The 12,855-nt window shown below is 47.0% G+C and overlaps 1 non-coding gene across 1 annotated transcript; it reads left to right on the top strand.

Annotated features, from left to right (window-relative positions):
* Positions 1-12,539: 12,539 nt before the first annotated feature.
* Positions 12,540-12,643, top strand: LOC130952660 (small nucleolar RNA R71). The gene has a single exon (XR_009074838.1). It is a non-coding gene; the product is annotated as a small nucleolar RNA R71 (small nucleolar RNA).
* The last annotated feature ends 212 nt before the right edge of the window (positions 12,644-12,855 follow it).

Raw genomic sequence — 12,855 nt, 5'->3', positions numbered from 1 at the left:
TACTTCCTCTCCAATCATGATGCTATGAATCATGATGGCCCGATCCACAGTAACTTCAGATCGGTTGCTAGTGGGGATGATGGAGTGTTGAATGAACTCCAACCATCCTCTAGCCACAAGCTTGAGGTCCAGTCTTCTTAACATAACCGGCTTGCCTTTGGAGTCTCTTTTCCATTGAGCTCCTTCCACACATATGTCCATAAGGACTTGGTCCAACCTTTGATTAAAGTTGACCCTTCTAGTGTAGGGTCGTACATCTTCTTGCATCATGGGCAAGTTGAATGCTAACGTCACATTTTCCAGACTGAAATCTAAGTATTTCCCCCGAACCATTGTAAGATAGTTCTTTGGATACGGGTTCATACTTTGATCATGGTTCCTAGTGATCCATGCATTGGCATAGAACTCTTGAACCATTAAGATTCCGACTTGTTGAATGGGGTTGGTAAGAACTTCCTAACCTCTTCTTTGAATCTCATGTTGGAACTCCAGATACTCATTTTTCTTGAGCTTGAAAGGGACCTCAGGGATCATCTTCTTCTTGGCTACAACATCATAGAAGTGGTCTTGATGGGCTTTGGAGATGAATCTCTCCATCTTCCATGACTCATAGGTGGAAGCTTTTTGTCTTCCCTTTCCCTTTTTTAGAGGTTTCTTCGGTCTTAGGTGCTGTTCATACCCTGACCGAGCTCTCCTAACTCGGCTAATCCACAGAAGGTCCGACCTCGTCCCAAAGGCCCACGCCTGAGGTCGGACCTCGGACCAACAAAGGAAAAGGCCCATTAAAAAGGAGCGAAGCCCAAAACCTAAAGGCCGAAAAGGCCTAGGAAAGGCGGTTCCACAGAGATAAAGATAAAACTCCCAAAAGATAAGATAAGATAAGAATATCTTATCCAGGGATGATCACGACCAACTACTATAAATACACTGGAGCACCCAGGTATAACACACACTCTAATTCTACTCGATATCTGCTTGGACCCATGCTAACTTAAGCATCGGAGTGTCATTGCAGGTACATCCCCCCGCCGTTCAGCACACCAAGCTCGGGTCACAGACCCCTACCTCGGACCTTGCCTGAACGACCGAGCTACACGTTTCAGGTAACCCTCGGAACATTGGCGCCGTTGCCGGGGACCTTGGAAGTCATCCCACCACCATGGCGGACAACCCTCCCAACAATAACCACGCTACATCCGAACAAGAAGAGGAAGTTGACACCGGAGAACGGCCGGACAGCCCTCTATCACCACGCACTCCAGGGGGAAACAAACAGAATCGCCCAAAGACATCACTCCTAGACAAAGACCCACAAAATCCCGAAAAAGAAAAGAGTTCGGAGATTCTGGAAACAGTTCGGGCACAACAAGACCGGCTGAAACAACTCGAAGAGGACATAAAAAAGCAGAAGGAAACTGAACAAGATCTGAGAAGGGAGGCTCGCAAGCGCAGAGAATTAGAAGAAAAACTGCGGAGAATAGAGGCCAACCTGAAAGACCGGACGGAACGTGGCACCACCCCCGAAAACAATCATGACCCCTTCACACAAGAGATCATGAAGGAGAAAGTACCGCGAAACTTCAAACCACCAGATATGGACCTCTACGACGGCACCACCGATCCAATTCACCACCTCAGCAACTTTAGAAGCAGAATGTACCTCGTCGACGCCTCCGACGCAATTCGGTGCAAAGCCTTCCCCACCACTCTCACCAAGTCAGCCATGAAGTGGTTCGACAACCTACCACCAGGGTCAATCTCCAGCTTTGAGGACCTGACCAAAAAATTCTTAACAAGGTTCTCTATTCAAAAGGATAAGGCAAAACATGCCCCCAGTCTACTCGGGATCAAACAAGGCAACCAAGAAACCCTCCGAGAATACATGGAGCGATTCAACAAAGCCTGCCTGGACATACAACACTTGCCCACTGAAGCAGCCATCATGGGACTAGCAAACGGCCTAAAAGAAGGACCGTTTAGCCAATCCCTATCCAAACGATACCCGACCTCCTTATACGAGGTGCAAGAGCGGGCAGAAAAATATATCAACATGGAGGAAACCTCCCAGCTAAGAGACTCTTCCAGGAAAGAGTCAACCCACTCATTCCGAGATCGAGATCGGGAACAGAAAAAAAAAGAAGAATCCAGCTCGGACAGGCCACGGAAGTACCACAGCTACACCCCCCTCCGAGTCGCCCTGGTAGACGTCTATAGAGAGGTGTGCCACACCGAAAAAATCCCACCACCCAGACCTCTGAAGCACAAAAGGGCAGGAAGAGATCGATCCGAATACTGTGAATATCACAGACTCTACGGTCATTCTACTAACGACTGCCACGACCTAAAGAATGTTATAGAAAAGCTAGCCAGAGAAGGAAAACTCGACAGATACATAGCAGAGAAAGGAGAAGAGACCAGGAAGAGGAGACGAGGAGATAACGAAGATCGGGCCGAACCGACCCCACGAACCCCTGAAAGGCACGTACACATGATAAACGGAGGTTTCGCAGGCGGAGGAACATCCAGATCCTCGCGAAAGAGACACCTCAAGGAAATATATCACGTCCGAGAAGACAGTCCCCTGCCCGAGCTGCCAACCATCTCGTTTACCCGAGAAGACGCTCTGGGGATAATACCCGGGCACGATGATCCTATGGTAATCACCATCATCCTAGCGAATGCCAACTTACATCGAACCCTGATCGACCAAGGAAGCTCAGCAGATATCCTATTCAAAACGGCCTTCGACAAGCTCGGACTTGAAGAAAAAGAGCTAAAAGCCTATCCCACCGACCTGTTTGGACTAGGAGATACCCCGATCCGTCCCTTGGGATACATCTCGTTACACACTACCTTTGGAAAGGGCGAGCAAACCAAAACATTAAATATCGACTACATTGTAGTCGACGTCACTTCGGCATACAACGCCCTCATCGGACGACCAACCCTAAACAGACTAGCAGCTATAGTCTCGACCCCACACCTCTGCATGAAGTTCCCTACCGCAAAGGGAATTGCTACCCTAAAAGGCGACCAAAAACTAGCACGGCGATGCTACAACGAAAGTCTGAGCCTAAAAGGGAAAGAGGTCAACGCAATAGAACTCGGGCGAGTTCAGACCCGAGAAGATCTTCGGCCACAACCAGAAGGGGAAACCGAGAAGATCCAAATCGGGAACACACCCGAAAAAATAACAAACATAGGGGCAAACCTCGAAGCAGGCCTAAAGAAGGAACTCACAACCCTCTTAAGGGAAAATTCCGACCTCTTCGCCTGGAAAGCCTCCGACATGCCAGGCATAAGCCCCGACCTAATGTGCCACAAGCTATCGGTGTATCCGGGTTCCCGACCTGTCCAACAAAGACGCAGAAAACTCGGGCCCGAACGCATGCAGGCAATAGAGGAACAAGTACAAGCACTACTAGACGCAGGGTTCATTAGGGAGGTAAAATACCCCCTATGGCTCGCAAACGTGGTTCTGGTAAAAAAGCCCAATGGAAAATGGAGGATGTGCGTCGACTACACAGATCTCAACAAAGCCTGTCCCAAAGACCCATATCCACTACCAAACATCGACGCCTTAGTCGATGCAGCTTCGGGCTACAGATACCTTTCCTTCATGGATGCATACTCGGGATACAATCAAATCCCGATGTATGGACCCGATCAAGAAAAAACCTCGTTCATAACCCCAAAGGCAAACTACTGCTATGTAGTAATGCCCTTCGGGCTGAAGAACGCAGGGGCAACCTACCAGAGGCTAATGAACAAAGTGTTCTCAGAACACATCGGGCTACAGCTAGAGGTGTACGTCGATGACATGCTGATAAAGACACAGGAAGACAGAAACTTGGTGGCCGACCTCACCAGTATCTTCGACACTCTCAGGAAACACGACATGAGACTTAACCCGACAAAGTGCACCTTCGCCGCAGAAGCCGTAAAGTTCTTAGGTTTCATGCTAACTCAAAGAGGCATCGAAGCAAACCCGGACAAATGCCAAGCAATACTCAATATGAAAAGCCCGACGTGTGTCAAAGAAGTACAACAACTGAATGGGAGGCTAGCCGCCCTATCAAGATTCTTGGCAGGATCAGCGATAAGATCACTACCTCTCTACTCACTCCTAAAGAAAGGGAAACCCTTCTCATGGACCCCGGAGTGCGAAAAAGCCTTCCAAGAATTCAAGGAGTTCCTCGGGCAGCCACCAATCCTGACCCGACCTCTAAAGGGGGAAGAGCTCATACTATACCTCTCGGTCGGACATCGGGCAGTCGCTTCGGCACTAATACGAGAGAATAACCAGGGGCAACACCCCATATACTTCGTAAGCAAGGCGCTACAAGGGGCCGAATTAAACTATCAGAAAATAGAGAAATTCGCCTACGCACTAGTGTACACAGCTCGAAGTCTCCGTCCCTACTTTCAAGCCCACACCATCAAAGTCTGGACAAACCAACCCATGAGACACATCCTACAAAAGACAGACATGGCAGGACGAATCCTACAATGGGCGGTGGAACTGTCCGAGTTCGACCTCCACTATGAAGCCCGGACTGCTATAAAATCTCAATATCTAGCCGACTTCGTCGCAGAATACACTGAGACCCCGGGAACCCCACTCTCATGGAATCTGTATGTCGACGGGTCCTCGAACAAAACAGGAAGCGGAGCCGGTGTTATACTCGAAAGCGATCAAGGCACACAGATAGAGCTATCCCTAAAATTCGAGTTCCAGGCTTCGAACAACCAAGCCGAATACGAGGCCCTATTAGCAGGACTAAAGCTAGCCGAAGAGGTCGGAGCCAAGAGAATCACGATCTTCAGCGACTCCCAGGTCGTCACATCACAAGTAAACGGAAGCTACCAAGCCAAAGACCCTACTATGAAAAAATACCTGGACCAAACACAGGCGCAATTACGACAATTCCCGGAGATACAAATCCGGCACATACCTCGGGAGCAAAACGCCCGGGCAGACGCCCTCTCAAAGCTTGCTAGCACCAAGCCCGGAGGGAACAACAGAAGTCTCCTCCAAGAAACTCTACAATCTCCCTCCGTGTTAAGGGAGGAAGAAATACTAAATATATCCGACCAACAACAAGGATGGATGACCCCCATACTCAACTACCTGAAGTCGGGAACTCTCCCCGCCGAAAGAAGAGAAGCTAAAAGGCTTACAAAAGACGCCCAGAATTATACGCTAATCCACGACGTATTATACAGAAGAGGATTCTCAAACCCCCTCCTGAGGTGCGTCCCGACCTCAGAAGCAAAAAGTGTCCTCGAAGAAGTCCACGAAGGTATGTGTGGGAACCATCTCGGAGCTCGGGCCCTATCCAAAAAAATAGTCAGGGCCGGGTTCTACTGGCCGACCTTGCAAAGAGACGCAGCGGAGTTTGTGAAAATATGCCCCCCTGCCAAAAACATGCCAATTTTCACAAAGCGCCACCCGAAGACCTCATAAGCGTCACTGCACCATGGCCCTTCGCAAAGTGGGGACTCGACCTACTCGGCCCATTCCCACAAGGACCGGGGCAGGTCAAATACCTCATAGTAGGGGTCGACTACTTCACAAAGTGGATCGAGGCTGAACCCTTAGCCACTATTACGGCTCAGAAAAGCCGTAAATTCCTATACAAAAACATTGTCACGAGGTTCGGAGTCCCCTACTCCATCACAACAGACAATGGAACACAGTTCACAGACACAAGTTTTCAGAACTTGGTGGCCGAGCTAAAAATCAAACAGCAGTTCACATCGGTCGAGCACCCACAAGCCAATGGACAAGCAGAGGCTGCAAATAAAGTCATCCTGGCTGGATTAAAACGAAGACTCCAAGAGGCCAAAGGAGCATGGGCCGACGAACTCCCCCAGGTATTATGGGCATATCGGACAACCCCGCACTCTACAACGGGAGAATCCCCATTCCGACTAGCTTACGGAATGGAGGCAATGATTCCCGTCGAAATAGACGAAGGATCACCCAGAGCCATCTTCTACAATGAAGGAGGGAACCCTCAGGCACAAAGGGAAGAACTCGACCTCCTCCCCGAGGTCCGAGAAAGAGCCCGAATCAGAGAAGAAGCCTTAAAGCGGCGAACGGCCCTCAGATACAACCAAAAGGTAATAAAGCGAAGCTTCTCCACTCACGACCTGATTTTAATCCGAAATGACATCGGAACACAAAAGTCGGGAGAAGGAAAGCTAGCCGCAAATTGGAAAGGGCCCTACAAGGTAACAGAAGTCTTAGGGACAGGCTACTACAAGATATCCGACTTAGAAGACAATGAGCTACCCAGAGCCTGGCACGCCTGTAACTTAAGACGGTACTACAGCTAGAAAAACTTAACCCGAGGTGTACTCTTTTTCCCCACGAGGGTTTTTAATGAGACACCCGGTTAAGTAAGACGCCCAACCTAGTCAAAAGGGTAAACACCTTGTAAATATTCTTCTTTTTTAATACTAATCAAATTTCTTTATTTTCTCTTCCTCATGATGAAGCATATCCTAAAAAGTACCCCACCAAGGCGCATTAATTTATGCTCGGCAAAACGTAAAAAATCATTTGCCAAAAGACCATACAAGGTCGGCAAAGATAAAGCGACGAGGTTCAAATTAATGTGAGAAGTTATAAAAGTAACTCTGAAATGGCTCGAAAAAGCCAAGTAGAAAAGAAGTTACGAAAATAACTTAAAAAGGCCGACCAAACGACGAAGTCGGACCTGACTAAAGGAGGTACTCAAGGATCCCGATGTCCGAGAATAAGCTCGGACAAAAGAAAGAAGCCTTAAAACGGCAAGAACCAGGACTTCGAGAAAACGCTAGCTAAAAAGTTGTTACCCGAAAACAACTAAAAAGCACAAAAGCGAAAACGAGAAGTCAAAACGCTAGCTAAAAAGTTGTTACCCGAAAACAACTAAAAAGCACAAAAGCGAAAACGAGAAGTCAAAACGCTAGCTAAAAAGTAAAGTTGTTACCCGAAAACAACTAAAAAGCACAAAAGCGAAAACGAGAAGTCAAAACGCTAGCTAAAAAAGTTGTTACCCAAAAACAACTAAGAAAGCATAAAAAGCGGAACGAGAAAGTCAAAACGCAAAGCACGGCATAATAAAGCTACAGAGTAGCTAAAATAACAAAAAACGGTGTCCAAAGTGTTTGCAGAAAACATCCAAAAAACAAAAAGCCCACAGGCCGGGCAAAAAAGCCAAAATTAAAGAAACTACAGAGGATCAAGGACCTTCCCGGTCTCCACATCAACAGAAGGCTCCGGAGGGACCATCGAAATCGGGACTGCAGGGACAGCACCATCACCCCGGCTTGGAACCTCCACACCAGATCCATCCTTAGCCAAAGGTGAAGTCGGGTTCACAACCGGAACCTCGGGATCGGACGCTGGAGCCTGGGGATCGGACACCGGAACCTCATCCTCGGCAGGAGCAGGAACAATCTTTCCCTCCACAACCATGTTATCAGTACTAAATAGGCTCAAATCCAGATCAGGAGCAAGAACCCGGACTTGATCCCTCAAATTCACAAACATAGCATCCATGCCCTTGGCCACATTATCCTCCAGCTCATAAAAATCATCCCGAGCAGACTGCAACTTCTCCTTCGTCTCCAAAAGCTCAGCATACAACTTAGTATAGTTCTCCGTCGCCACCCTCGCCATCTCCTCAGACGTCTTCGCCGCCGCCACAGCCGCGGTAGCCCTAGTCTTCTCTTCCTCCAAAGACTCCTCCAGCTCGGTAATCCTAGCGTCCTTCAGCTGACTAATCTTATCAAGCTCGGACCGTGCCTTCTCAAGTCGGGAGCTGGTCGCCCCGAGGGGGGCTTTCTTGAACTCCCGAGCAATGGCGGCATGAAGACTAGCCATCCGAACACAGCTCCGTGCCATATACTGAAAGTGATGCTCCATGGACGCATAATCAGTAGAAATAAAAGTCTCGGGGAGAATGTGCTGCTCAATCCAACCAAGAGCGTCAAAATCCTTGTCGTTGAAACCGGCAAGCTCTCGGGAGGTCTTCTGTTTCTTGGGGGGAGGACCCGAGGTCGACGACGGAGAAAGATGGCCGGGTCCGGAGGTCGGAGGATCTTGAGTTATAGCTCGGAATTGAGGGGTAGGAATGGTCTTCGACCGAGTCTGAACACCTATGGTAGTCTTCTGTGGAGAAGGTCGGGCAGAAGCCTCGGCCTCAATATTCCGAGCAGCCGCAGACTTCTTCGACCGACGAAGGAACTTCATGGAATCAGCCTGAGAAGACATCTCCAGCAGCCCGGACCTTGAAATAGTAGTTCTTAAAATCATGAAATGACTCATCATACAAGGTACAGAACGTCCTTCCGGCGTTCGCCCTAAAAGAGACCCAAGACACCTTCCCTCCACCCGACCCCGGCTTCGTCAACACAAACAGATAAGAAAAAAGGGAAACAGAAGGGGAGACACCCAAAATCTGACACAAAAGTTGGAACAGCTTTAAAAATGCCCAAGAATTCGGATGGAGTTGCGAAGGGGCAAGATTACAAGACCAAAGGACCTCGGACTCCAAGTCAGTGAAAGGAAGTCGGACACCCAGCTTAGAGAAAAAACAATCGTAAGCATAGAAGAAGAGCTTCTCGGAACTCTCTAAAGGGGGAAAGCACACTCTCTCCTCGGACTCCGGGGCTACTAGCTCGTAATCCCGCTCAGACTCCCTGTTCTCACAAATACTACACTCCCTACGGAACCTAATCAGGTACTCAGAATCTACAACAGACGGGACCCTTAGAGGAACAGGATCTACCCAACCAAGACCACTCGGAATCTTGGTCGACATCGCCTGAAACACCTTTCGAGACATAAAAAAATCTTGCCTACAAAGAAAAGTACAAACAGCAAAGCCAAAAATCACATAATAGGCAGACAGCAAAAAACTCATTCAGCAGAAGCAAGAAAAACAAAGTTCTTTAGAAGGAAAATGCAGCAACCCGATAAACAAGGTAATCAGAGAAAAGAGCCCCCACCACACACAGGCAAAACAAAACAGTGGCGGCGCCTCTTTTCGGGGCAACCCAAGCAATAGAAGAAAAAGAAACAGAAGCATATGGGAACAGCGAAAAGCAAAAACAAACCTGGGAAAGAGGAGAAGGACGACGAGCTCCGACGCAAAGGAGAGCAAGAACGGCGGCGCAGAAGAAACTCCGAAAAGGCGCACAAAAAGAACTGGAGAAAAAGAACAGAGAGATGATGAAGGTGCTCGGAAGAGAGGAGGTGAAAAACTCAGAAAAAGGGAAACGAATAAACAAAGAAAACGAGGAAAGGGGCAAATATATAATGCCTTCACAGAGCCCGCACGGAAATCAAGGAAGAAACGGTAACAAGCAATAAATGCTGAAACGACCGTTTTCAAAATTTTGAAACTACTATGCCCGAGCTCGACCTCTCAAAAGGACGAACTCGGGCAGGGGCACTGTTCATACCCTGACCGAGCTCTCCTAACTCGGCTAATCCACAGAAGGTCCGACCTCGTCCCAAAGGCCCACGCCTGAGGTCGGACCTCGGACCAACAAAGGAAAAGGCCCATTAAAAAGGAGCGAAGCCCAAAACCTAAAGGCCGAAAAGGCCTAGGAAAGGCGGTTCCACAGAGATAAAGATAAAACTCCCAAAAGATAAGATAAGATAAGAATATCTTATCCAGGGATGATCACGACCAACTACTATAAATACACTGGAGCACCCAGGTATAACACACACTCTAATTCTACTCGATATCTGCTTGGACCCATGCTAACTTAAGCATCGGAGTGTCATTGCAGGTACATCCCCCCGCCGTTCAGCACACCAAGCTCGGGTCACAGACCCCTACCTCGGACCTTGCCTGAACGACCGAGCTACACGTTTCAGGTAACCCTCGGAACAGGTGCCATAGGTGGTTATGGAAAAATAAAAAGCTATGCATTTACCACACCAAACTTAGAATATTGCTCGCCCTCGAACAAAAAAAGGAAGAAAAGAAGAAGAGGAAGAGAAAATATAGAGGAGAGGGGGGGAAGGTGTATTCGGCCAAGGTGTAAAAGAGGGGGTTGGGTTGTGTGAAAAATGAAGAAGGGTGGAGGGGTTTATATAGTGAGGGGAGAGGGGGTAGGTTCGGCTATTTAGGGTGGGTTTGGGTGGGAAAGAAATTTTGAATTTTGAAGGTATGTGGGTTTTGTGGGAAAGAGTGGATTGAGGTGATTGGTGAAGGGTTTTTGGGGAAGAGAGTTTATGGGGAAGAGAGGATGAATGTAAAGAAGAGGAGAGAATGTGAGTTGAGGTAGGTGGGGATCCTGTAGGGTCCACAGATCCTGAGGTGTCAAGGATTTACATCCCTGCACCAATTAGACATGTAAAACGCCTTTGCATACAATTCTGGTGTTTAAACGCCAAAGTGATGCTTATATCGGGGGTTTAACGCCCAATTATAGCATGTTTCTGGCGTTGAACGCCAGTTCCAAGCTTGTTTCTGACGTTCAGTGCCAGCTCTCCTCAGGGTATATTCCTGGTAATCAAACGCCAAGATGCTGCTTGTTTCTGGCGTTCAACGCCAGGTCCATGCTCTGTTCTGGCATTGAACGCCAGCCAGATGCTCCTTACTGGTGTTTAAACGCTAGTAAGTCCTTCCTCCAGGGTGTGATTTTTCTTCTGCTGTTTTTTTTATTCTGTTTTTAATTTTAGTATTTTTTTCGTGACTCCACATGATCATGAACCTAGTAAAACATAAAAGAACAATAAAAGAAAAATAAAATTAGATAAATAAAAATTGGGTTGCCTCCCAATAAGCGTTTCTTTAATGTCACTAGCTTGACAGTGGGCTCTCATGGAGCCTCACAGGTGATCAGGTCAATGTTGTAGACTCCCAACACCAAACTTAGAGTTTGGATGTGGGGATTCAACACCAAACTTAGAGTTTGGCTGTGGCCTCTCAACACCAAACTTAGAGTTTGATTGTGGGGGCTTTGTTTGACTTTGTACTAAGAGAAGCTTTTCATGCTTCCTCTCTATTGTTAAAGAAGAAGATCCTTGAGCCTTAAACACAAGGTAGTCCCTATTCAATTGAAGGACTAATTCTCCTCTGTTAACATCTATCACAGCTCCTGCTGTGGCTAGAAAAGGTCTTCCAAGGATGATGCATTCATCCTCCTCATTCCTAGTGTCTAAGATTATGAAACTAACAGGGATGTAAAGGCCATCAACCTTTACCAACACGTCCTCTACCAATCCATAAGCTTGTCTTACTGACTTGTCTGCCATTTGTAATGAAAATATGGCAGGCTGTACCTCAATGATCCCCAGCTTCTCCATTACAGCTAGTGGCATAAGATTTATGCCTGACCCCAGGTCACACAAAGCCTTTTCAAAGATCATGGTGCCTATGGTGCAGGGTATCACGAATTTACCAGGATCTTGTTTCTTTTGAGGTAAAGTTTGTTGAACCCATGTATCTAGTTCACCAATCAGCAAGGGAGGTTCACCTTCCCAAGTCTCATTGCCAAACAACTTGGCATTCAGTTTCATGATAGCTCCTAGATATTGAGCAACTTGCTCTCCAGTTACATCTTCATCCTCTTCAAAAGAAGAATAGTCTTCAGAGCTCATGAATGGCAGAAGGAGGTTTAATGGAATCTCTATGGTCTTTATATGAGCCTCAGCTTCCTTTAGGTCCTCAATAGGGGACTCCTTCTTGCCTGAGAGATGTCCCATGAGGTATTCCTCATTGGGATTCATGTCCTCTCCTTCCTCCCTAGGTTCGGCCATTTTGATTATGTCAATGACCTTGCACTCTCTTTTTGGATTCTCTTCAGTATTGCTTGGGAGAGTACTAGGAGGAGTTTCACTTACTATCTTACTCAGCTGGCCCACTTGTGCCTCCAAATTTCTAATGGAGGACCTTGTCTCACTCATGAAACTTAAAGTGGCCTTAGACAGATCAGAGACTAAATTTTCTATGTTAGAGGTACTCTGCTCAGAATTCTCTATCTGTTGCTGAAAAGATGATGGATAAGGCTTGATATTGCTGAGCCTATTTCTTCCACCATTATTAAAGCCTTGTTGGGGCTTTTGTTGATCCTTCCATGAGAAATTTGGATGATTTCTCCATGATAAATTATAGGTGTTTCCATAAGGTTCACCCATGTAATTTACCTCTGCCATTGCAGGATTCTCAGGATCATAAGCTTCTACTTCAGAAGATGCCTCTTTAGTACTGTTGAATGCATTTTGCCATCCATTCAGACTTTGAGAAATCATGTTGACTTGCTGAGTCAACATTTTGTTCTGAGCCAATATGGCATTCAGAGCATCAATTTCAAGAACTCCCTTCCTTTGAGGCGTGCCATTATTCACAGAATTCCTCTAAGAAGTGTACATGAACTGGTTATTTGCAACCATGTCAATAAGTTCTTGAGCTTCTGCATGCATTTTCTTTAGGTGAATGGATCCACCTACAGAATGGTCCAGTGACATCTTAGAGAACTCAGATAGACCATAATAGAATATATCTATCATGGTCCAGTCTGAAAACATGTCAGAAGGACATCTTTTGGTTATCTGCATGTATCTTTCCCAAGCTTCATAGAGGGATTCACCATCTTTTTGTTTAAAGGTCTGAACATCCACTCTAAGCTTGCTCAGCTTTTAAGGAGGAAAGAACTTAGCCAAGAAATCCGTGACCAGCTTATCTCAAGAGTCCAGGCTATCTTTAGGTTGAGAGTCCAACCATGTTCTAGCTCTGTCTCTTACAGCAAAAGGGAAAAGCATGAGCCTGTAGACTTCAGGATCTACTCTATTAGTCTTAACAGTCTCACAGATCTACAGGAACTCAGTCAAGAATTGGTAGG

Source organism: Arachis stenosperma, chromosome 9 (genome assembly GCF_014773155.1).
Source record: "Arachis stenosperma cultivar V10309 chromosome 9, arast.V10309.gnm1.PFL2, whole genome shotgun sequence".
NCBI lineage: Eukaryota > Viridiplantae > Streptophyta > Magnoliopsida > Fabales > Fabaceae > Arachis > Arachis stenosperma.
The sequence above is the reverse complement of the archived record's forward strand: the minus strand, read 5'-3'. Positions and strand labels throughout refer to the sequence as shown.